The sequence below is a fragment of the Pinus tabuliformis genome, chromosome 2_1, assembly GCF_031772625.1.
Source record: "Pinus tabuliformis cultivar Carrire ecotype Pingquan chromosome 2_1, CPIR1, whole genome shotgun sequence".
NCBI lineage: Eukaryota > Viridiplantae > Streptophyta > Pinopsida > Pinales > Pinaceae > Pinus > Pinus tabuliformis.
Window position 1 is genome coordinate 279,022,039 of NC_142299.1, and position 27,268 is coordinate 279,049,306.

Here is a 27,268-nt window from a genome sequence, read left to right on the forward strand (position 1 = left end):
AACAAGCTAATCATTTACTTCTGTTGCAATTAAATGTGTTCAGGAGTGACTAATTTTATTTTATTTTAAAAAGGAGAATTCAGCTTCTATAGGAGTGGTATCCAATAATTATGAATTCATATGTAAGATGACATTACAACAAATCACTTACCCAAATTTGACTTTATCAGCATAAATTTTAACTCAATGGGCTTATCATGCATATTCAATGAGACATTCTAGAACATTTTGGTTACAAATCCTAATTTCACTTAAGATTTCTTTTTAAAGAAAATACATAAATGTAAATAGCTACAACCATTGAAGAATTATAAAAAACAGTTTGCAAGCATACAATATACATCCATTGAGGCATTTTGTCAAACACTTGGCGACCATCATCTCTTAAGACAATTTTGAAAACCATTAGCAACATGAATAAAATATTATTACTCAACCTATTTAACTCATAAAATTCATAAATTAAAAATTCATATTAAAATATAAACTAAATCATCTTAATCCTTCACAAAAATCTCAAGAACAAACACATACATTTGGCAACAGTAATTTGTAAAATCTCCCATATTCACGATCTGGATTCTGAAAAGTATCTTTTTAGAATCAAATGGGGGTTTACGAGCCCTTCAGGTACGAATACCCCATGACGTTGGGCTGAATCACATACAAAATTCCCAGGGATGTGATTCTTTAAAACAACAAAAAGGTAGATCCTTAATGTCTCATTTGCGAATTTTGTTAAACACATGGAATGCAAACTTTCATCTACAACTCTACATGAGGAAATAAAACCCAGATTTATGCTACTAAGATATGTTGGTTGAATTCACACATTTCTAAATCCACCATATGAGTTCTTGAAACATTTTACGACCCACAACCTAATTCCTTTGACATAATTTGACAAGGTTATTGCAGCCATTGCAACAATTTGAAAAATACATGGCAACCCTAAATGCTATAGCCATTAAGGCTTTCTGTAAAAATTATAATAGTATTATAACAAAAACTTGAATCACAAAACATTGAATTATTGATAAGAATATGAAGCATAAGCCATAACTGAAATTTACCTCAAACTTACCTCAAGCCTTTGATCTTCCAAGCCATATTTTAGTTGCCTTCATTTTCTTCATTTTCTTTTAAGGGTTGATTCTGTAATTCCTCCAGGTATATTTTGGGTACATGTCTATTTTCTTACTTCTCTTGTAAGATGCAAGAATTTATTCATGCATAAATAAATTGATAGCATTACTCATTGATGGATTTTTTCAAACACTTTAAAAAATACTTTGAAACCTTTTCTAAAACATGCATATAATTTACATGAAAAAAAAACATAACTCATGAAATTCTTACCCAAGTCCTTTGGAATTTCTTTATTGTAATTACCTTTAGCAATATTTGGCTTTCCTTTCTCAAATGCTACAATGCTGAGGTTAGTACAATAAACTACACCGATAATAATTCCATAATAGCTTAAGATCTAAACATCCATACATATAGACCACTCCTAGTCTTCATTGTCAACTAGCCAATAAGATTCAAGATAACATAAAATTAAACCAAAATTAGATGCTTAAAACATTTTAAATTTCTAATTTTTATTTTATGCTAAAGCTATATTACAATTGTAGGACAATGAAAATTATACCCAAAGAGATATTCAACTCAAATCACTGAGAATATGATCCATATTTGATCTCTTAACCAACTCATTTGAACCGTCCTGTTTTCCACCCAACCATATCCAAGGAGAACTTCGCCCCCTGGAACCCCCGAGCTGTAAGAGCTCACAAGAAGTACCAAAATATAGTAGTAGAGAGATATACAAGGCAAGTTGAGGAAGATAAGTTTCACTTCTTCCCAATACCACTCATGGTTAGCTCCACCAAGTAGAGATACTTAGTAATTTAGTTTAGGAATTTCAAATTACTTTCGAAAGAAATTGGCTACTCTCCAAGTCTCTCCCTCTCATATTTTTTTTTTAAAATCTCTCCAACTCTTGGTATCAAAATGCACTCACCCAAGTGAGAATACATGAGACACATATATAGGAGGAGCAAACAATTCTTGTCAGAAAGGAGGAGTAATATGAATGCCTTATAATTCGTTTAGAGGAGTCTAACCCATGCCATTAAGGAGAGGTATGCATGCCTTAGTTAAGGAGAGTGTAACATATGCATTAAAGAGAGAGTAAGGGGAATATTTTATGACGTGTATTTAATGAGTGTAAGAGGAATACACCATTCTTTGACAAGTGCATAAAAGAGTGTGTAATGTATTATTAAAAGAGAGGGAGAGTTACATATATCCCTGAGAATCATCAAGGGGAGAGTTGTGAATTGATAGGAGATGAAGGTGACTTCTAATTCCCTTTTAATAATAATATCATAGTCTCATAATAATAATAAGAAGGATTAAGTTGAGGTTGAACTATTAGGATTAATTAATGATAAGTTAAGTGATTTTCCTTCAAGTATACTTGATTACCCATTGATTGAAGGTGATTTACTATTTTTGGGAATTCATACTTGAGATGCTAGACATGACTTTCTATTTTTAGAAAGTCACTCCAGAATTGTCAGAAATGAGATTTTATTAAGGAAATGCATCCCTGAGTTGCCCATGAGTGGTATTTTTCTTCTGTAGAATAGGGATTCTGCATCCCTATTGCATACATCTCTGTGCCTTAGTAGATTGCGGACTATGTTCCTTGATATACTCCAAGGATCCAAGATTCCACACCTTGATCTTTTAAATATTTAGGACTCTGCATCCCAATCCTTTTATTATATATCTAAGACTCCACGTCTTTATTTTTCATGGATTTAGGACTCCACACCCTAATCCTTTTTTAAATATCCAAGACTCCATGTCTTTATCTTTCATGGATTTAGGACTCCACGCCCTAATTTCCATGGCTTATCATCTACTCAACTTTGAAACTCTGCATTTCACCTTAAGGTGTTGATTGTGAGGTCATACCTATCTGATGGTTCATTGGTAAGGCCTTGTTGCAAGACCTGCACACATCAAAATCTCATTGTTGGGTTAGTGGGTCTTGACCCATGTTCAGAGTTAGTTTTACCAAACAAATCCCTACACTACTGGCCCTTTCAGCATCAATCCGCAGAGTGCGGATTGAAGTCTCACCCGAAGCAGTATGGGGGGATGTTGGAACCAAGTTTCCGCACCTAGAGATTAGTGTAATGTCATTTTATGCCCTAAACCTACCTTCACGCAGATCAATAAGCCTTTAGGGCTTATCGATATAACTTCCCTTAATCAACTTCTATACCTTTGCGAACATTCATGACTGTCTTTCGCGGACCCTAAATAGGTGAATAAACTATTTTTGCACCTTTGTGATTACTCTTAATCCTATATTTACCCAGATCGACCTAAGCATTAAGAACTTTAACATGCAATAAGATATGCTTCGTGTAAACAATTAATATTAAGTGTGTTCATATAACAACATCAATTATGTAAAGTCACACATCAATACATTATTACTTCATAAACCCATCATTCATCACAGCGTAAAAGCATATTCATTCATAACATAAGTAAATAGACAAAACATAGGATTTTTTGGAATAATCTCTTTATTAATACTTCAGTTCTGCTTACAGACTCAAGACTTCCCTGTGCACTCAGCTGTGGACTCTACTCTAGGCCTCTGCGCACACAGCTACAGAGCCTCTCTTCTACTCTAAGACTTCTTCACTCTTTTATCTACTGACCCATTACATTCATCTTCATCATCGGTATTAATTTCCTTAGACATCCTAAGACACACCTTTTTATACAATCCCATGGTCCGCAGACCATGGGTAGATCTTTAACAGCCGACTCAAGTTACACAAAAGAAGTGTAAAACCCTTTATGACACTTTACTATCTCCGCGCTCTATGGCCACAACTTGCGGAGACTTTACATTCTATAAAACAAAACTTGGGCTTTTTTCCCCAAAACTGATCCCAGGGGACCCTGTCCCAACAGGCCCCTGTTGGGCGCGGGATCCCCCAAGGGCAGTTTTGGGGCTTAGAGCCCATATTTTGGTCCAATTTTTTAATTCCAATGTAAAGACTCTGCATTTTGTGGGCGCGGAGCACGTAGTTGTTAAAGAGTCATAGGGTTCTCTACCCTTATTTTGATAATTTAATGTCGGCTGTAGAAGATCTAAATAGAGCGAAGCTCTAATTAGTTAAGACAATCAATCGATCAATGAAGATATTATGTATGAGAGATAGCTTTGAAGTGCAAGTCTAAGTTTTGGGTCGTAATATAGGTAGAGGCTCTGCAACTGAGTGCGTAGAGGCCTAGTAGTCCGCAGCTGAGTCTGTGGACCTCTATAGCTGAGTGCATAGGGTGAGTCGAGTCTGTAATTATCTAGAAGTATTAATAAAGAAAAGTTTCTATCATTTCTGCGTTTTTATTTCCTGTTTATGCATCTATTATATTGGGTATGAATTTCACTTCTAATGCTTATATGGTGTGCAAATGTGTATAACTGTATTGGTTAAGTGAACGCATGTTAGAATATATGTTTACGCGAAGATAATTAAGAGCTATCAATAAGATAAGTAAGATACTTAGTCTAGCTTGGGAAATAGCACAGATTGTTTCCCTAGCAGCGCGAAAGGACTTTAGCCCCTTGTTAGGCCTATGCAAAAGCTGATTGTAACACTTTGCGAAGGTACTGAAGGGTGGAATAGAGCACAAAGCAACCTATGAGAAGGCAGGTATAGTTGGAATAAACTGACATCACAAACATCTCAAGGGTGCAGAAACTTGGTTCTAGCATCCCCCCATACTACTTTGGGTGAGACTTTAGTCCGCACTCTGTGGGCTGATGTCGAAACAGCTAATAGTGTAGGGATTTGTTTCGTTAACTAACGCTGAACCCAAGTCAGGCCCCCATAAGCCAACAAATGTTTCCGTTGCTGGGACCGGAATCTGCATGAGAGATGTGTGATGTCGTATCACTGGAATCGAACTAAGAAAGAAATTGAAGGCTAGTTGGATAGAAGAATTCACAAGTACTTCGCGGCGCAGGAGAATAGAAACCCACGACTATCAAAAGAAGAGTGGTTAGATGGCTACCTGTATACGGAAATCCATGAAATATTTTTCGCATCCTTCCCTTCTAAGCTATACGAGTGGATCGCGAAGCAAGAAGATAGCCAATAAAGGTGGAAACTTGACAGTCCTATTGTGTGGACCCCAGAGCTTGTGCGAAGGTTGGAAGCATTGGAGGATAAGATTGTGCACGTTGTTCATTGGCTCGATCACATTATAGGTGGATTCATTACTAAGTTCGCGGTCGACACCTTAGTCAGCTATAGCGAGGAAGAGCGACGCTTTCTCAAAGGATTGCGAGGTAAGTACGTAAAATATTTTAATACTTGGATTAAAATGCTATTGTGCGAAAAACAGGTTATGCAGTTACCTTGATGTTTGGGGCTACGTGAAGTGGAAAGGTCTACAGGAACGAAGTAAATAAGGGTCCAGAAAATATCCCCTTGATTTCACCTCTGCGAGGGGACGAGCAAGAGCTCACGAAGGTCTCTCTGCGAAGTGCTATTCATCTGATAAGACAAAGAATTCTGCGAATACCACCCTTGCCCACACCACCACCAGCTTCACCGCCATCACCTCCTTCTTCACCCGTACCAACTCCACCACCACCGTGATTTAGTATGGAAAACACAGTGAATTTTCCTGTGTTCAAAGGTTTGGGAAATGAGGATCCGGACCAATTCTGGTTCGTTGTAAGGGCTGTATGGGAAGCGTAAGGTGTTACAGATGACCATATAAAGAAAGTGACACTGGTTAGCACCCTAAAAGATCGTGCACTAACATGGTATATTAAGTATTCCAATGATAACCTGAATGCAAGAGTCACAGATATCCAAACAGCACTAAATAGAGAATTTAGCAGGCCTAAATCTGAAGCGCAGTCGATTGTGGGATTCAAAGAGATCACGATGCTACCAGGTGAGACTCCTTGGGAACTAGATCAGAGGCTGAAATGTATGATCCACGAAGCTAGTATGAATTTAGCATATGGACAGCATCGCGAATGGTTTGTAGGTTCGCTACTACCACATTTAAGGAGTGTGTTGTTGTAGCAAAAGATAACGACTTAGGCAGAGGCCCTAGATATTGCAATGAGACTACATGAGACCTCGATGCAAGATACTAGACTAGGAGTTCAACAAATCCACGCGCAGCTGAAGAATCTTTGCCTTGAGATGTAGAGTCTGAAACACGACAGGACAGTTTGACCAAAGGTGCGTGAAGAAGTATGGTGCGTGAAATGCAAGAGTCAGGGTCATGACAAAGGCCACTGCCCGATTTTTACAAATTACCTCACAGGAGGAGGACCGATGCCTTTAAGGCCAGAAGCTCAAGCAGGACCTAGCATGGTGCCTGCTTTATGGTGTGCTATCTGTCAATTAGCCGGAAAACATGCCATGGATAACTGCCAGTTGTTACATAAGTATACGAAAATTTTGAAACAATTGTTCTGTAACTTTTGTAGGTTAGTGGGACATGACGAGCGTACTTGAAGAAGCTATGAATTGATGATGGATAGAACTACCACCTATAGAGTTCAGGAAAAAATGCAACCCCTTGACCAGAATACAAGGATGGCACGGATAGGGTTTCAAGGGCGCAGATGAGGCTGAGGTGGAGGAGGACCTGGAATAGGTTGTAGACAGTTGATTTGCTATAATTGCGGAGGACCAGGACACTATGCCTGTGATTGCACTAATCCAATGCACCCGTCATGAAAATATTGCACATTGTTTGATCATGAGTTAGAAGATTGTCCTATGTTGATACCTAGGATATGTGATAAAGGAGTGCTACCACCTCCCTCGACTCAGAACCTGCAAATGATGAGGTCTGATCCGCGCAAGGAAGATTCAAACGTAAACATTGTGCTCTGAAGTGGAATCGCGATAGGAGATGATAAAGGGAAACAGCCAGAAGACAGTACTTGGGTTCGCAAAGCCCCAGTGAAAGAAATTGAGTTTGATTTTGAGCACGCTCGAGAGACCTTCATGGAAGCTAAGAAGAGCTTCGTTGAGGCCTCCACTTTAGGAAGAAAAGATAAACCGGAGCTGGAGATGGACCCATCTATGCTCATGACTTTCTTGGAAACGTGTATGAATTTACTGCGTGATAGTAAGGCTATGAAAGGGCTACAGGAGCTCATCAATAGATGTGTTGGGACCTTGCCAGGTGAACCGTACGTAGTCCGCAAAATCAGAAAGCATAAGACAAGAACAGGACATGAAATGAGACTAACCGCATAGATCAGAGAATACGAAATGGATCAAGTCATTTTGGATTTAGGATCAGATGTGAATGTTCTACTGAAACAGACATGGGAGCGAATGGGGAGACCTATGCTGCAATGGTCTCCAATTCAGTTAAGGATGGCGAATCAACAGAAAATAATACCCATGGGGTGATTGTAGGGAATAACTATGGATATTGAGGGAGTGAGCGTGCTGGCAAATTTCGAAGTGATAGAGATTGTTGATGATAGCAATCCCTACCCCGCGCTCTTAGGAATTAACTGGGCCACTAACATGAACGATGTAATCAATTTGAAGAAGCGCGAGATGATCTTTGAAAAGAAATCACTGCACATAATTATACCCCTGGAACCTGCTTAAGGATCACACTATGCAGAACCAATCCGTGACTATGAAAGTGATGATGATCTGGACTATATCAATAAGATAACAACATGAGACCAAGACTGGGTGAATCCCACTACAGATGGGCAGAATACATGGGAGCATGAGAGCTCCTGCACTTCGGATTCTGACGAAGAAATAGAATGATGGCAGAATCAGTTACATGAAGTAACTATGCTGAATTGTAATATTATGACCAAGTCGCTGTGCTGCGTGTTGACGGAAGTAAGAGATCTACCTACTTATGATGGTATAAATGAGGTAAATACTTTCTTGGATGCATTTGAAAGGGAGGTGTCGAAAAAGCAACGCTTCTAGGTCTTGGATTGGGTACTGCGCGCTATGCCCGCAAGATGGTGGGGTACACACAAAGGGAGTTTTGATGATTGGCGTGAATGTAAGAGAATGATGAGAGTACGATTTGGGAAGCCTAATATGTGATTGATAGACAAGTATGATGGGCAAGATGATCCATGTGCACTGTAGTATACCTAAGGGGGATAATATGGGGTACAAAGAGAGGTACCCAAGGGAATAATGTAATAATGGGATGGGCCATAGTAATAAATAAAGTGGTTAACCCGTATCATGTAAAGGACCACAAGTAGTTAGTAATAATGTAATGGGCCCATAGTATTAGATAGATGGTATGAGAGAACCATGGTAATGACCCATGGTATTGTATGTATGAGGCCAATATAGAGGCTAGAGACTCCCCATTGAGGGATGTCAAGGATTTTTGTATGAATAGGCATATGGCTTGTGGAGTGTTCTCCTTCCTTAAGGAGTGAATGTATGGTGTTGCCCTACCTTAAGGGTTTGATATTAATAAAGAGAATCATTTATATATATTCAGATCTTGTTATTTTTGGTGATTATTTATAGTTATTGGGTATATTGGTATGTTTTCATATATTTGCAGGTCAGATCTAACAAGTGGTATCAGAGCCATAACAAGTGGTATTAGAGCACTTTCTTGGGCAAAAGTGGAGAATTTTTTTTTATATTTTTTGCAGGAACTTTCTAGGGCGACGAGTTTGCAGATCATATCTGTACGTTTTGGGGCAAAATCTACAAAATCTAATTGCAGATCTGGATTCTTTGTGAAAAAATACCCAAGTTCAAAAAAAAAAAATCGGCCAAATCGGAGTCCGGATGAAGGAGATATCGCTGATCTAAAAATCAGTGGTGTTGCAGACATTTTTCGGGGCGAAAAATTTGCAGATCAGATCTGTATGATTTGGGGAAAAATCTGCAAAATCTGATTACAGATCTGGGTTGTTGGTGAAAAAATACTCAGTTTGAAAAAAAAAGAATCAGCCGAATCAGAGTCCGGATGAAGGAGATCTCGCTGATTTAAAAATCAGTGTTGTTGTAGACATTTTTTGGGGCAATGATTTTGCAGCGCAGATCTATACATTCTGGTGCAAAATCTATAGAATCTAATTGCAAATCTAGATTATTTGTGAAAAAATACCCAATTTCAAAAAAACAATCGGTCGAATCGGAGTTCGGATGAGGGAGATATCACTGATTTAAAATTAGTTATTTTTTCAGCAATTTTTTGTGACGGTGGGACAGTTGCAGCACGAATCGGAAATTCCAGTGCCTAGATCAGGATTTATATCACATGGGAAGATGCAGAATGGTTGTTCCATTTCCGAAAATAGGTCATAATAGGGATTCTGAGCAATATTGACTGAATTGTGGCCATTTCAAATTTTCGCCAAGTAAGCGATTTGTTTTCAAAAACCCTCTTCATGGCTTATAACAATAAGTTTTTTACAGGAAAAAATAATGGGTCTTCTATTGAAAATTTTATAGCACATCTTAAGTTTGACTTCCCAGGGTGTTGGAAGGACAAAATAGGGTATTATTTGAAAGATGAGGCTGCTATATGGTGGAAATCACTTGACAGTGAGATTCTGAAGTTATGTCGTGCTGACGAAATTGAAGAACTACTTTTGGACAAATGGTCTCATACTAGAAAGGAGGAAACCAAACAACCTAGCAAAGATTTTATTTTTGCAGGAAAGAAGGAAACCAAGAAACCTAAAGGGTTATTTTCTGCTGGTATCTCCTTATTGCAGGTTCATGGATTGATTCAGAAGGAGAAGATGATTGTGTCTATAAATCCTAGCTGCAAGCATAATTTTATCAATGTTAATTTTGCAAAAAAATTGCAAGTTCCAGCCAAACACATTGAAAACACACAGGTTGATGATGAGGATGTTCAAGTTTATAAGGATTTGAAGCTATCTATGGATAAGTATGTGTTGCATGGTGATTTTTATACTTTATGGATAACATGGATGTTGTTTTGGGATATCCTTGGATGGAATCCATGGGTACTATCAATATTAATGTGCAGAAGAAATTCCTGAAGCTCTGATATAAAAAGACGAAAATTACATTGCAGGATATTTCCATTAAGCCACAAATAGAGACTAAGGAGGCAGTAGCACAAAGCTCTAATGAAACTTACACATTAGATGATGAGCCTTTGATGATCGACAATCAAACACAAATAGAGGCTGAAGCATAAAAGGTTATAGGTGTTGATACATCAGATGAGAGCTCAATGGTTGAAGTAATATTGGAAGATAAGACACCACAACAGGCACCACAACATGCACCAGATAACAGTCAGGCTCCAGTAAGGGGTCAATTAAAGAAAAAGACACTGTGGGTTAAAACTTCAACATATCATCACCCACATCACCTTGCAAGAAAACAACCAACAAGATGGCAACGAATTAGCCACAAGGACAACAACCCCCGCATGACAGGTAGAGAGGAGTGAAGATCCACCTACTACACATCAACATAGAAGAGCTACCAAGGTCAATTTCCATCTCAAGCGAGCGAGGCACTAGCGAGATCAAGGGTTCACCTTTCTCTTGGATGGCTAGATGCACGTGCATGGTACCAGTGGACTACTCTTTTGAGTAGATCTTATTATTTGTGTTCTTCCCATGTTTTGGGGACGAAACATGTTAAGGGGGGTGGAATGTAGTATACCTAGGGGGGATAATATGGGGTACAAAGGGAGGTACCCAAGGGAATAATGTAATAATGGGATGGGCCATAGTAATAAATAAGGTGGTTAACCCGTATCATGTAAGGGACCACAAGTAGTTAGTAATAATGTAATGGGCCCATGGTATTAGATAGATGGTAGGAGGGAACCATGGTAATAACCCATGGTATTGTATGTATGAGGCCTATATAGAGGCTAGAGACTCCCCATTGAGGGATGTCAATCATTGTTGTATGAACAGGCATATGGCTTGTGGAGTGTTCTCCTTCCTTAAGGAGTGAATGTATGATGTTGCCCTACCTTAAAGGTTTGATATTAATAAAGAGAAGCATTTATATATATTCAGATCTTGTTATTTTTGGTGATTATTTGCAATTATTGGGTATATTGATATGTTTTCATATATTTGTAGGTTAGATCTATAACAAGTGGTATCAGAGCTATAACACGTGCATTTGGCCAAGTGGACATAGGCTTATGGAGAAAAGACACAACCTGATTGGGTTCACCTATTCTGTCATACCCTGGATGTTATCCAAATGAATTGGTATGTAGCAATAGATCTTCGCCATGGGACAGGTGAATGGGATATCCTACGCAAAGGGTTCATGATGACATTTAGTTTTGAGGATGAGTTTGACGGTATTGAGGAAGCGCTACAAGAGATGAGAGAAACCATCATTAGGATCCCGTAAGATCCTTTAGACCTAACACAACCTGAATGGGCTACTCAGCTAAGCTGCACGCTAGAATGTTATAATGTAACTGCTGAAGAAGAGGATGAAGATCTGCAGAAGATTAACACTCCAGAGACAGAAGGCCACCGCAAGGTTCAAGGACTACAGATAGAGAACCCTGATATAACCGCATCAGTGAAAACCAGACAAGTGAACATTGGTACGGAGGAAGATCCCAAATTTGCGAAGATTGGAGACTACTGGGATGAGGCGACAGTGGATAAGGTCGTTGAATTGCTCCATGAATACCAAGACTTATTCCCGACCAAGTTTACAGATCTTAAAGGAATAATTGGAGATTTAGGAGTAATGAAGATCACATTAAATCCCAATGCAAAGCTAGTTAAGCAGAGGCCTTACCGCTTGAATCTGAGATACAAAGAGAAGGTCTGCGTAGAACTAGACAAAATGCTCGTGGTAGGCATCATTGAGCCTATGGAAGAATCTGATTGGGTAAGCCCAATGGTGGTGCAAGAGAAGAAGCAGAAGGACGAGATAAGGATATGCGTGGATCTCAAAAAATTGAATGACGCTTGTGTGCATGATCCATTTCCAACTCCATTCACGGATGAAGTGTTGGACAATGTAGGTGGTCAAGAAGCATATTCTTTCACTGATGGGTTCTGAGGGTACCACCAGATCAAGATCGTGCCTGAGGATAGGAGCAAGACAACCTTCGCAACTGAGTGGGGTTTCTTTCAATATACTGTCATGTAATTTGGATTGAAGAATGTGCCGACCATTTTTTCACGTGTGGTTGTTGCAACATTTAAGGAATATATTCATAAGTTCTTGGAGGTATATTTTGATGACTGGACTGTATTTGGGCTGGATAAGCACCATGTAGTGAGATTGTGCTTGATGCTAGATACCTGTCAAAGATGCTGTTAACACCCAGGTTGTTCCCTATGACTCCCAAGGGAATACGGCCGGGGTAACCACTAACCAATCTTTGGATTACAGTGCCTAGCCACAATGTAATCAGAGAGGGCTCTCTCTTTATAATTTGTCTCTGTTCTGAAATGATTTTAGGCTAGCTATGAAATGAGGGTGTTTAGTTTTATGTTTTGGTTGAGGGATATCCTTCTGTACTTGAAGTGTGCAATCTGCAGATGAGTTTATTTCATTGGGCAATGGAGTCTGTGGCTACAAGTGTTTTAGAAACCTCGAGGTGATCTACTGAGATTACAGGGCCAATTAAATATTTCACATAACAAAGTTAGATTATGATGGTGACATGTAAACAACCAGTGAAAAGCATTTAAGAATTTTTCACTAAAGCTGGGGTGTGGGGAAGAGATAGATGCCTCAGGAGCAAACTTGAATTCCTGAGAATATTTATCACAGTGAGAGATATAGCTTGAAAGTGTAGCAATTAAGAATTACACCTTATTTACTCTATCTGGAAGAAAACATTTATAACAGCTTAGATTGAGTCCAGGGTAATCTGCGATTAAATCCTGGAACTATTCTTTTACTTTGCCATTAAGTGTAAAACATCAGAAACATGAAAGAACATGAAAAAACTAGAAAACATATAACACAGAGGTTAAAAGAAGACTTATTGTGCTATGAAACATGCAGGAATCCTGTAACAATCAGCCAGCCACCACAGTGCATCAAGGAACATAGATCTTTGGAAATTCCATCCACCTTTTGTATTATTTCTCTGAGAGTTATACAGCAACAGAAGTATAGAAATGAAATCAACAACAACCCTTGCAAAAACATGCGAAGGGGACTTTATAGAAATGTTTATACAAAATATCTTAGGCATTGAGTCATCTGAGAGAGAAATATCTTCATTACTTCGTACAGAAAAGTAGAAAAGAAGTTATTATAGCTTTGAATGCAGCATAACTGCTCTTTAAGTCTGTCAGAGGATACTTTGACCTTTGGAGGTCAGTGAGTCGGTTGAACCGCTTAGCTTTAATGCTAGAAAATGTGTCTTTACATTTGCTGCACTGTATTTTCTCGGCCCTGCCACCTGTGACTGTGCTTGCTGCTGTGGTGACTGAATAGCCCTGCTGAGTTGGCCTAGCCTTTCATCTTTCCTCTGTATGCTTATCTACCAAAATTTTCCCTATGTATGATTACTTATAAATTGGACAAAACATAACATTACAGGTTCTGGCTTGATAATATTATCTGTGTCAATTTATTCCAGACTTCCGGTGTGGGCAATTGGTGCTTGACAATTGCCTCTATGGTTTCATCTGCTTCTGTATATTTATAGAAATTTGGAGGCACATCGAACAGATGATTGATCTCATTCATGATAAAAAATAGGTTTTCCATCCTATTATATAGAGTCTGCCCTGATGCTGGCCCTGATTCTGCTGAAGTGTTGGGCTGTCCTGCAATTTGATTTGCAGCAAAGGCATTGACCCTTTTAGCATAGTTTTCATGGGTAAGCAGTCTTCCCACACTGTTTAGTAGGCTGGGGAGGCCTCTGTTTTGAAATACCTGAAACCTGTCCATGAACTTGTTGATTTCGGTTTGCATATCTTGAGTTCTCCTTTCTAATGTTCCAACCAGGTTTCTTAATGTCAGGACCCTTTTAACCATTGAGATTGTCTCAGTCCTGTGAGCAATTCCCATGGTGGCCAGTTGAGAGCTTGTCCTGTTATTCAATATGTTGATCATTCTATTGGCAGCATCAGGCATGTTGCCAAGGCTTGCTCTTGCTCTGTGTATTTCCCTATTTTCCTTTGTAATGAGCACTGACTGCTCATCTATGGTCTCAATAAATTGCCACTGATCAGTAATTGACTGGCCAATATTGGCCCACAGGACTGTTTTGAGCTCTGTTGTCACCTTATCTAGTGTGAGCTCTTTCTCAAGCTCAGTTATTCTCTTTTTGAGAGCTTTTATCTCTCTTTCCTTCTCAGCCACATTCTGTTTGCTCTTATCATATCTTTCATTTATTTTAGCCAAAGATTCTTTGGCTTGATTAAGCTCTAACATTTGAGCTTCCAGGACTTGAATTTCGTTTTGAAGTTTCTGCATATCCAGACTGTGAGTCTGCTCTGTTGTTGGTGCAGCTGTCGATGTAGTTGGTGCTGTAGGTTCTGTTTGCTGAGGAGGAGGAGCAGTTTCCTCAAGGTTGATTACTTCAGGAGGAGGCTTGGAGGTTTGCCCTTCTTCTCTTTGTTTCAAGGCTGCCTGTAGTGCTGCTTTTGCAGCCTCCGATTCTCCCAGCTTTTCCTGAGTTTGGATTAGCTGCTTGTACAGAGATATCAACAAGATTGTGGCCTCTTGATCATGTCTTTGCTGGGCAACCTCATCTGTTTGAGGGTGAATTGTGGCTGGGAGTTTGATCTTTCTCCTCAAGGCTGCCATGTCGGCATCCCTCAGTTTTAATATCTCTTGTATGCCCTTGATATCTTTGGGATCATGCCCAATTTCAACAATTATATCTTCTAAGGACCTAATTCTGTTGTCCTTAGCCTGTGATGATGCCCTTTCCAACTCAAGTTGGGTAGCTGTATTATTAAGGCTATTTTGTAGCCTGTCGTTATCCAATGTTTGGTCTGCCAAGGAAGCATAGACCATCTCGCCCGTTTGCTTATGCAGTTCTATCTTGTCCATTGGGTGGATATCCTTGGCAAGGACTTCCAGGTTAGTCCTCAAGTAGTCAGAGGCAGATTGGGGCTGCACTGCTGTTGGCATAAAATGACTCATGATCATTTTGCCTTCCTGCACATCATATGCAGCCATGAGTCTTTGTTGATTGGTAGGAGCCATGTTTAACAGATGGTTATATAGCTGTATCTTGATGGGCTCATTTCTCCTCTTAATGTCGATGAACTGCTGTTTAATGCTGGGTCCACCTTCCTTTTGCTGATTTGAGGAACTCACTTCTCCTCCCATTTCCCTATCCTGTTCCTGTTGAAAGGAACTTGCTGATGCTTCCCTGCTGGGTGGGACCATACCAAAAGACTGTCCTATTGGCATTTCTTCCTTTGAGAAGGGATTGATTCTCTGTCTTTTCTCCCCATGAGTTGCTGATGTTGTAAGGGGAGTCTCCCTGTCCCTTTTCCTGCTTGTATCCTCCTTTTGTGGAGTTTGGAGGATTGATGCCTCAGTTGAAGTTTCTTGCCTTGGAGGCACAGTTTGTTCAGTGGATTTAGGGGCTTCCACTATTTGCTCTTGCTGGACAGGCTGTTCCTACCTTTGTTCTTCCTGTTGTTGCTGTTCTTCTTGCTGATGCACTTCTCCCTGCTGCTCCATCTCTTCTTGTTGCTGCACTAGGGTTTCCATTTGCTCTTCTGTCATAGGAGGTGGCTGTTCCACCTGCTTTTCTTTGCCTTTGCTGGATGTCTGTGGAGTATTAACGACAGCTTGCTGATGTTTTGTTGAGGATGAGGCAGCTGGTCCAAGTTGTCTTTTATATGAGAGGGGGACCTGTCCACAAGTTTCTAAGTCAGCTTCTTTTTGAATATTTCTAGCCTCTCTTTCTAGCAACTCTTCGCTAGTGATTTCCTCTTCTAGAGTGCCCTCTTCCCAGCTCAATGCATTGGCATACTGCTCAATCTCAGGCTGCCTCACATGTGAATAGGTACCCAATTTGTATCTTATCCTCCTGAGGGAAACAAAGTGATTGGGGTCATAGGGTATCCACTCAAAACTAGTTTGCAGTTTGAGGGCCTCTAGGATACTATTTGCCTCTTTCCATCCCTCCTCTTTTTTGTTATATAGGAAAGGGCCCAGCTGGCTCCTTACCTTCAACTGTGCCTTCTTGTTCTTACTTTGGAAGTGGAGGTAGTCGGCATTCCCAAATTGCCTGAAATATTCTAAGGCAAAAAGTCTCATAGGGACATACCTTGGCAGCCTAAAAGGCTTCAACTCACATCCATATACTCTAATGACTGTGTGGTCTTGGTAAAAGTACCAATTACCAATGCTGTAGGTCTTGTTTAGATGGAGAATTCTCCTCATGTCATGAGTTAACCTTGGAGGAGAAACACCATACAATAATGTCATAGCTGGATGAATGAATAAGTCTATGAATTCACAGTATGTGTATGGTGATACAGAGGTGCAATGAAAAACAGAGGTCCAAAACACAACTGACCTTGGATTCCCCTGGGCATTAACTTGCTTCAGGGGAATGGGGAAGCTGCCTGGTTGATAAAACAGGAATAGATGGTAAATGTAGGAAGTGTATCTGAACAGTCTTTCCCTTTGCAGATTTATCAGTTGGTCATGGATCCTATCTGCAATATATGTAGCATAGTCATAATGTACAGCTGGAGGCTTTCCGGGAGAGAATATAGACAGCATTGCCATTATAATATCATCCACATCCTCCACTCCCCTGAACCCTAGGACGTAGCTGATCAAATCCACTAGCATTCTGCCCAATTCATTTAAGTATGCATATCCAATAGGAGGAGTTCTGATGGCTTCAGAGCCTGGTTGTACAAACAGCTGGTTGATTTTGATGATCTGGTCATTTGACAACTTAGTCCCCTTCTTTATCAAGTTCTGCATGTAGAGGGGGGTCAATGGTTTTGCAGTGTGGAAATGCAGCATCTCATTTATGCTCTCTGGGGTGATATGGAACAGAATTGAGCCTGTGGGGCTGAGGACAGCTCTTTGGCATGGATCATAGCACTCCTGGCATCTGTGGATCAATTCTGGCATAGGAATTACCTAGGGGAGGTTGTAGATGGGCAAGTTTGAGTCCCAAATCCCTAGGATATCAGCTCCACTAAGGTGCTGGGCTTTCAACTCATTTAGCAACTGAATATTGTATTTAGAGCCTAATGGAAACCAATCCAACATTTGATAATCCATATCTCCCAGAGCTTTCCATTCTAACTCTCTATGAGGGGTATTGAGAGGCTTGATGTTCAGTGCAATTGGAGTTTCCATGGCCTATTAAGCTTCTGACTTGCAGGTGAACTGGTTGAAGTAAGCAGAACAACACAGAGGTGATTACTTGCAATGAAAGTGTGAATTTCAGGGACCAGAGGGTGAAATGAGCATACAGCAATTGAAATACTGTTTGAATTATGAATAAGACCAATGTCTGGTCTCACTCTGTCTTTTGTGGCAGGTTTTTAATGGATTGACCAACTGTCTCACGATTGCGCGAGCAGTTTACAGTTTTTGATAAGAACTCGGGAAATCAAGGCTCAGCTGGTGGTTTTCGAGCTTGCAGTTGGAAATAGAGGCTTTGCAGAGGGAATTTGCCGGTAAAATGATGAGTTTTAGTGTCCTTTGAGCCTTCTGAGTAATTTATAGACAATTTAGGCGTATGGAGGATAAATGATGAGAAATACCTGGCAAACAGCGAGTAGTGGTCATAAATGTGGGTAGAATTAGTGCTCTGGAGGTCTCCAGGTCGATTCTAGCGGGGTGGCGCAGTTTTGGACGTAAAAGACCATGCAGCGGAAACAATAGCAAATGAGCGAAAAAGTATGCAAAACGTGATTTTTGGCCAAAATATGGACCTTTTGGAAATTTGGCGCCTTCTCTCGGATGATGTCAGCATGACATCATAGGGTGGGGTCAAGCTCAGATGACGTCAGTATGACGTCATCAGGTGAGGTGGCGAGCTGCTATTGGTCCACGGGGATGATGCGGTGGCAGGCACGCTGGCACAGGGGCGGACGAATGAGGTGATGCGACGGCGGGGTGGCGGCGACGTGGCTCTGACGTGGGCATGACGTGGGACCAGCAAACCGGGCGGTAATTGCAATAGTGGTTACGGTTTTTCTCGGACCGCTCACGATACGGCCCTGGTTTTGTCAGAGGCCGCTCCGAGAGACTCGAGAGGGTGACGCGTGGCCGAGGACTGACGTAACCCTTCGTCATTTTCTCGGGCGCTAACTGTCAGGCGTGGGGGCCGCTCCGATATCAATGAGAGCCGTCGGATCACATGGGTCCGATCCGACGGTTGACGGAAGGGCGATGTGATCGAACAATACGGAGGGGGGCGGGTTTAATTTATTATTTGTTTTTGAAAGCTGCGCCCGGCGGAAAACATTAGAATATGGGTTTTTGTAAGGTTTTCAATGTATTTTGGAAAATCAAATATATGCGCCGAAACTTTGGAAAAGCGGTAGAAGGTAGGTTTTTGGGTTTTTTCATAATTTCAAAGGGGTTATGGGTAGGAGGGGTTTTTACAAGGTTTTTTTCTTTACAATCAAAGGCTTAATGGGTGGAATGACTTCAAAGAAGGGAGAGGGGTGAGGTTTAGGTTCATCAAAGTGACCAGATGCCAATTTGATTCCTGACAGAGGATTTATTGGCTATAATGCCAAGGGGAGGGATATTTATACAAAACTTGGGGTTTATACACCATGGTGTTAATACTAGTAGGGGAAGGGTAACATAGGGGAATTACATAGTAAAGTTAGGGTTAATATGGATGAAAGGAGTGGATGAGAGGAGATGATGCTAAGTTTATTTGAAAAACACTTAGTTTAGGGAGTAGATCAAAATGAAAAGAATTTTAGACAAGAAATGTGGCTTCTAAAAGATTAAGAACCACCATGAAACCATAATTTCTTCCATGAATCTCAACTGATGAGAGAGTGTTAGTAATGAAATGGAAGAGGGGAAGAAGGGAGGTTAAACCTGCTTCTTGCTTTGCTGCAACCTGATGGAGAAGAACACCTTCTCAATTCATTGAATTTGCTTTGGTAAACAAAGTTAGCACACATGCAACTTATAAGAAATGACCTTTCTGCAACCCCAACTGCCTACCCATCTATTTGCCTAGCATTTTTTATTTCTTCCTGGAGGGTGCACTTGGACTTGCAGACCCTTATTTGCCTTTTCTTTTCTTTGGCTTTTTCTTTTGTTTTTCTATCTACTTCTACCCTTATTTCTTCCAAGGTCCCAGATTAAGCTGTTGGGAGCCTTTTCTTCTCTACCTGAACTACTTGTCTGCCAAGATTAAACAGTTTGGACAGACTTCTTTCTCTATTCTACAACTGGAAATTTAAAACATGGCATGATCCAGATTTGGCTGTTGGATCACCCATCAAAATTGAGTCCTCATCAAGATATATACACACCTTGTCTCCTTATGAAAATATGGGATCTTTGCATCATCAAAGCAGAGCATATTTGGACCTTTTACAACCAATCATGAAATATGAAACCTATTGATATAGGTAGCAAACAGATGCCAAATAGCGCTCAACCTCAAGAAGTGTGTGTTCTCATTCCTTTTGGGAACCTATTAGGTCACGTGGTTTGCAGACAAGGGCTGATGGTAGACCCCGCGAAGATCGCAATGATTTTGAACTTGGAAGCACCGAGAAGTGTCAAACAGCTACGCGCTACTCTTGGACATACAGGATATTACAGAAATTTTATCAAAGGTTATGCCTAGATCACCGTGCCAATGGAAAAGATGTTGAAGAAGGATGTCACATTCTACTGGAATGATGACTGTAAGAAAAGCCTGGATATATTGAAAGAAAAGATGGTTACTGCATTGATTCTTATCTTCCTGAACTAGAAGAAAGAGTTTCATGTCCATGTTGACGCATTGTGTATAGAGCTAGGGGCAGTACTAACACAGGATGGCAGAGAAGGCTTGGATCACCCTATCACATTCGCAAGTCGCAGCTTATCCAAAGTAGAGAAGAACTATTCCACCACTAAGCATGAAGGGTTAGCTATGTTATATGCAGTCCAGAAGTATCGACACTACTTGCTAAGAGGTCACTTTAAGATGTATACGGATCACTCAATGCTAAAGTTCCTAGTCAATAAGCTGGTGTTGGGGGGGTGCATCTGCAGATGGCTTTTATTGTTCCAGGAACACGATTTTGAAGTTATTTTGAAGCCTGGATGATTAAACGCAGTAGAAGACCATCTGTCATGGATCGAGACAAGGGAGCAACCTACTAGTTTGGAGGAAGGATTATCTGACGTGCAACTTTTTGTTGTTCACGTAGCGGATGGACATTTTGAAGATATAATACACTTTCTAACAACTGGAAATTTGCTGGAAGGATACTCTATCCAACAAAAGAAGGAATTACTAGTGTGCGACACAGACTTCTCTATCATTGTTAGGCATCTATACAAAATGGGGAATGATGAAATACTGTGAAGGTATGTACCTGAGTTTGAACGAAGTAGCATCCCCGCAGATGCTTATGGGGGCATCATGTGAGGACATTATGTAGGAAGAGAAACCGTGCAAAAGATTCTATGTGCAGGGTTGTGGTGGCCAACCCTTCATCAGGATTCAAAAGCATATTGCAAGGCATGTGATATATGTCAAAGAATAGGTAAGCTATCACGGAGGGATGAAATTCCTTTGAATCCACAAACAACATTGCAACGTTTTGAAAAGTGGGCAATAGATTTTGTACGACCTATTCAGCCTCAAGGAAAGACAGGCACGAGGTATATTATCACTGCGATGGAGTATTTGACTCGTTGGACAGAAGCGCATCTGGTGAAGGACTGCACAAGCGCGACTATCATGAAGTTTCTCTTTGAGCATGTACTGACGTGATTTGGATGTCCGAAGATATTGATGAGTGATCGTGGTACACACTTCCTAAACGAGACGGTCAACGAGCTAACAGAGGAATTTTAGGTGTATCACCAAAAGAGCACACCTTATCACCCACAGGCTAACAGGATAGTAGAAGCATTCAACAAAGTACTAGAGACCAGGCTGACTAAGGTATGTAATGCTCAGCAAAGTGATTGGGGCCTATGCATACCTATAGTCTTATGGGCCTATCGAATGACGTGTAAGAAGCTGACGGGACAGACACCTTTTAGGCTTGTCTATGGAGTGGAAGCTGTAATGCCTATGGAATACATCATGCCTAGTCTGCGCATAGCAGCACTCACAAGTATGACGGATCGTGGAGCCCTGGAAGAGAGGCTCACACAGCTGGATGAGCTCGAAGAAGAACAATTTTTGGCTGGATTTCACCAGCAGGTCCAAAAGCAGCGTGAAAAGGAATGGCACGACCGACACATCAAGCTGCGTACCTTCAAGGTGAATGATCTAGTTTTGTTGTATGATAGTAAGTTTGATAAATTCCTCGGAAAGTTCAGAATGCATTGCCCAGGATCGTATGTTATTAAGGAGATTACCAACGATGGTGTGGTCAAGTTGGTCAAGTTAAATGGATGTCCCTTTCCAGGAAAAGTGAATAGCAGTCATTTGAAACCCTACACAGGTGGCCCGACCATCTGACTAGCTGACAGAAGCACAGTCTTAGTGCTCCAGGCAACTGAAAGGAGGCGCGGGACTATAAACTACTCTACTTGGGAGCTTTGTGATGTCAAGACTACGTGCAGTAGAGAAGTGGTACAGGGTCTGTGACAGTGCGAAGATAGCTGCACTGGCACGCAGCTCTGCCCGAAAGTGATCGTTAAAGTCACTATTCATGATTTGATGGTTGGTTTTAGGCCAAATGGAGCGAGCGACAGGCATTTAAGGTGCACTTTATGGGCTAAATTATTGAAAATCTACCGCCAACCTAGCATTAATGGACCGAATGTGGGGGGGATGGTCAAATTCAAATTCAAAAGGTGCTATAAATTACAAGTCGTTGTCTAGTGAACAACACTTGCCATTTTGAGAACTAAGTTGTTGCACACTCAAGTATTCATGAACCGAGACTTATTCAAGAGTCTGAAAGCGAATTCGTTGTTTGAGCAATTACCAGAGACACTGAAAGAACTTTGGAATAGAACTATGTTAGCACTCGAAGAAGCCATGACCACAGGAGCGATGACAGCTAAGGAAGCCGTGCAGGAAATTGCTGAAGTGGAAGCCCTAGAGAGTGCTAGAATAATCGCTGAGGTGCCTAAATCACTTCGCACACCGAGACCTAAGAAGGATAAGCAGGCCAATATACCAGTGCACATATCGCCCAGAAATCCACTAAGGACCAAGCTCACATTGGAGGAAAAGGGGAATCCCATTAATCTAGAGGCTGATGAGGAGGAAGAGTTTGAAGAAATCCTAGTGGAAGAGGAGGATGAAGAGATGGACGTTGAAACCTAGGGTGTAGACCCTATGACATGATTACCTGAATATGTTCTACCATGAAAGGGTAAAGCTAAGGTTCCAAAGGATATAGATGAGAGCAAGAGCTCTCTGCAAACTTCGCTGCTCCCAGATGATATTGTGTTTGAGGGAGCGCACTTGGGATGGGTTCCCATGTTAAAATTTGAAGATTGGGACCTTGTGGACCATGAGAAGTTCCCACATTTAGCGATTATGAAGCTAATGTGCTAGAAGATAGACGTGCCAGCTGGAATGATTGAATTGGAGCCATGCAAATGGCTCAGAGGTGTCAAGGAAGCAGGGTTGCTAAACCTGCTCTAGGTGCCATATTACCATCATGCCCCAGTGACTGCTTTTGTCATCTGGCAACTACTCTGCTTGGTGCATGATGGGTGCTTATGGCTGGAGGAGTCCATCAGCATCATAGACCATCTGATTCACTAGATTACAAGGCTCCCTTGCTTAGGGGAGGATCCAACAAACATTTCAGAGGGAAAAGGTGGTGAGTTGGCCCTTGCGGAGGCAATGAAAAAGAAGTTTAAGTTGGAGAAGAAGAAGCGAGGGTATGCCATCTCCAGCATCAACAACCCTACAGTCAAGGTTGCGACACAGATATTGGCAGGGAAGGTGATGCGGAAGTGTTGCGCAGATGAGGTGCCCGCGCTAGTGGTTGCACTAGCGGTGTAATGTGCAGAAGGGGTCTAGTTCAACTGGGAGAACTATCTATGCGGTGAGTTCCTTCCAAACTGCCAAGAGGCATAGGAGCAAGGCAAAACGTTTCATTACGCATGGCTCCTGTTGTCGATCATCTTGGTGATATGGGAGCTGCCTGAAGATAGCCAGTTCCCTTCAGTCGCACCAGACCTTCCAGAGGCAGTGAAGTATGCTTCACTGTGGGCGACCAAGGATACACAAAGGATAAGGGAGAGCAAGATATTTTGGATATTCATGGAGATGAATATCCGAATGGGGATCAATCGCAAGCCATAGTTATTGCCCACATCCTACAAAAGTTTGCAGAGCTTTGCAGAGTTTAAAGTAGACTTTCACCATGTCTTCATCCAGGCGCAGAAGGACTCTACGAAAACATGGCATGCTTTACTGTACTTGGCGACTGACGATGTGATATTCGCAGTCCTTGAGTCTTGGCTGCTAGAGTGGCGTGCTCTAGTTGACTCCACGGTGGAAGTAGAGAAGTTTTCCATGCAATGGAAGAAGGAAGAGACAAAACCTCGGATGGCACAGCTGGTGGAAAATCACAGGAAAGAAGAATTAGCGGCTAAGGCCCAGGCAGCGCACGACACTGCAAAGTTGGTCGAGAAATAGCAAAAAACAATAAAAGAAGAGCGTGAAGGACAAAAGTCACCTTTGCTCAAACCAAAGACAGACACAAAACAAGGTGGTGCAGACCCGCAGACGACGTCCACCCAACTCAAACATCTGTGACCACGAGGGCAGGTAGGGCTGCGAAAGAAAAAAAAGGCCTCAAAGACATATTTCGACCCTATCACCCTCACTGAAGGGGATTTGCATGATATCGACGAAACAGTGAGGGATATCACCATGGAGGCCCTCCAGTAGTTTGATGAACAACATCAGTTGGTATTGGGGGCTCTTCGGACACAAATACAAGAGTTGTAGGTGCACACTCCACAAGCTGGCACAGTGTCCACCAACCTCGCAGTTGGCATTTCAGCTGCCGAGGAAATGTTGCGCACTAGGATGACCAACACAATAGTGCTACTAGATGGAGAACTCATTACAAAGAATGAGGCTGATAGGCCTATGGTCAGAAATTTGAAAGGGGTTGGATTAAACATGGTTGCGCTCCCTTAGGAGACGCTCTATCTCTTGCAGGATGGAGTCACCGCAGAACTTCGGGCCAAGGAGAGTCACGCTATATAGGTAATGAGCGAGCAGTGCATCAACATTGAGTAGTTGAACCTGCAATGAAACAAGGCCATGGAGCAGAACAAATAGATCATGCAGGTTGTGGAGGAAGCGTGCCAAATGGTCCTGGAGTTGGCCATTCAAGCAGAGGAACCAGTGGAGGCACGTGTCCATAAGTTAGCCACAGGGGTGCGTGATGCAAGAGTAGAAATGGCCAAGGTTCAGCTGGAGCTAAACCTTCAGATAGTAGAACTACAGTTGAAAAATCATCCTTCAACTCCACCAGAGGTCAAAGAACAGTGTACCACTGCGGTCACAACATCAATGGTGGTAGTTTACAATGCAATGACAGATTGCATGAAGCTGTTCAAACAGTTGTTCAAGGTCCTAACCACTCTGCAAGAAAACCCAAACATAGAGTGCCTAGAGATAGAGGTGCGCAATTTGCAAAAGAAATATGATGAGGTAAAAGGGACTGCACATATGGTTTCCCTTACACAAAGGCTTTCATAGATACAATAAGCAAAGGCGCTCAATGAACGGGTGGATGCCACTCGGCACAAAGAAGCGGTCTTCAAAGTGCACCTTCAGCCATGGATCGACGAGGCTTATACAATTAAAGCATCCATTGAAGCAAATCTCGCGCAACTGTAAGCAACTCAGGAGAGGATTCAGGGCAGCAGTTCAACTGCAACGGTCACCAAACAGTGCGTGGAGGAAGTCCAGCAGGCAGCCGCTCAGTGCACTGTGAACTTGCAACAATCCAAACAGAGCTGGGAGGTCTTTGCACTAAGATATCGGCACCTGTAGAGTGACTCGAGGGCGAGTCACAATGTTTGTGTTGGGGGCCTATTGGGCGCGGGATCCCCCAAGGGCAGTTTTGGGGCTTAGAGCCCAGATTTTGGTCTAATTTTGTAATTCCAATATAAAGACTCCGCATTTTATGGGCACAAAGCGTGTAGTTGTTAAGGAGTCATAGGGTTGTCCACCCTTCTTTTGATAATGTAATGTTGGCTATATAAGATCTACCCATGGTCCGCGGACCATGGGATTGTATAAATAGAGCAAAGCTCTAAGTAGTTAAGACAACCAATCAATCAATGAAGATATGATGTATGAGAGATAGCTCTGAAGTGTAAGTCTAAGTTTTGGGTCATAGCTTAAGTAGAGGCTTTGTAGCTGAGTGCATGGACCCCTGCAGCTGAATGAATAGGGCGAGTCGAGTCTGTAATTATCTGAAAGTATTAATAAAGAGAAGCTTCTATCATTTCTGCGTTTTGATTTCATGTTTATGCATCTGTTATATTGGGTATGAATTTCACTTCTAATGCTTATATGATGCACAAATGTGTATAACTGTATTAGTTAAGTGAACGCAAGTTAGAATATTTGTTTACGCAAACATAAGTAAGATACTTAGTCTAGCTTGGCAAATAACGCAGATCGCTGCCCTAGCAATGCGAAAGGACTTCAGCCCCTGGTTAGGGCTGCACGAAAGTCGATTGTAACACTTTGCGAAGGTACTGAAGGGTGGAACAGAGTGTGAAGTAACCTACGCGAAGGAAGGTATAGTTGGAATAAATTGACATCACAACCATCTCAAGGGTGCAGAAACTTGGTTCCAGCATCCACCCATACTGCTTCGGGTGAGACTTCAGTCCATGCTCCATGGGCTGATGCCGAAAGGACCAGTAGTGTAGGGATTTGTTTGGCTAACTAACGCTGAACCTGGGTCAGGCCCCCATAAGCCAACAACCCCCAACACAAAGATCATGACTCACCCTCGAGTCACTCTACTGGTGTGAAGATCTTATTTCGAAGACCTCCCAATTCTACTTGTACCACTACTACCTCAGTCGAGCTCTGCGTGGCTACCTATTTGATCTTCTCCACCAGCTACTCTGTTGCTGGTCCCGTGCTGTCTTCTTTGATTTTCTGCTACGTGCTCTATAGGCTTGCAAACTTCTCCTACATGTTGTCAGAGATAATGTAGGCCTCATGTAGCCAAGGCTCCAATCTTGCCTTGAGGACTGCCTCTTTCCTCTGCACTTCTTTCACCTATTCGAGCAACTGTTTCGCCTCTTGCACCTTGTCCAAATGTTGTGCTATAGCGATGGTGGGATCCATCGCTCTCGCTTCATCATACTACTACTGCAATTGTTGGGCTTCTGTGTTTAACCTATGCAGGTTAGGATATTCCTGCAGAGTCATGACTACCTCGATGAACTGCTCAAAGAGTGCAGTGCAATCCACCACCGTGGAATCCACTGATACGATTCCATCCTTCATAGTGGCTCCGCATTGTTCTCTAACCTCTCACGGAGTTGAAGGTTGTGACTTCAACTCTGACTCTATGATTTTCAGGTTCAGTTCAAACTGAACCTTGGCCACTTCCATCTTCGTGTCGCGCACACCTGTAGCCAGCTTCCTGATCTTTGCCTTCAATGGTGCCTCATCCAGGATATGTAGTTCAGGGACTATTCTACATGCCTCAACCACCGTGGCTGCAAGCTGGTCATTCTGCGCCTGAACTTTCTTCTGGGCCTCCAGTGCTACTAATTTCTCCATGAACATATGTTCTTTGTTGACGTTGTACTCGCTGATCAAGCTTACTGTGCCCTACTCCCTGGCCTTAACTTTTGCTATCACACCTGCCTGTAGTGTGTGAATAAAATCGTTAGGGAGCGTAGCCACATTGAGGCCAATATTCTTCAAAGTGCTGACAATAGCCTTGTCAGCGGCTGCCTTCTGCTCAAAGCTCCATCAGGCAGCGTGACTGCCCAAAGATCTAATGACTGAACCGTCTTTGCTGCTTCAGTGGTCCCTGGTGCCAAACTGGTTGATGCCATGCTACTCTATCCTGCAA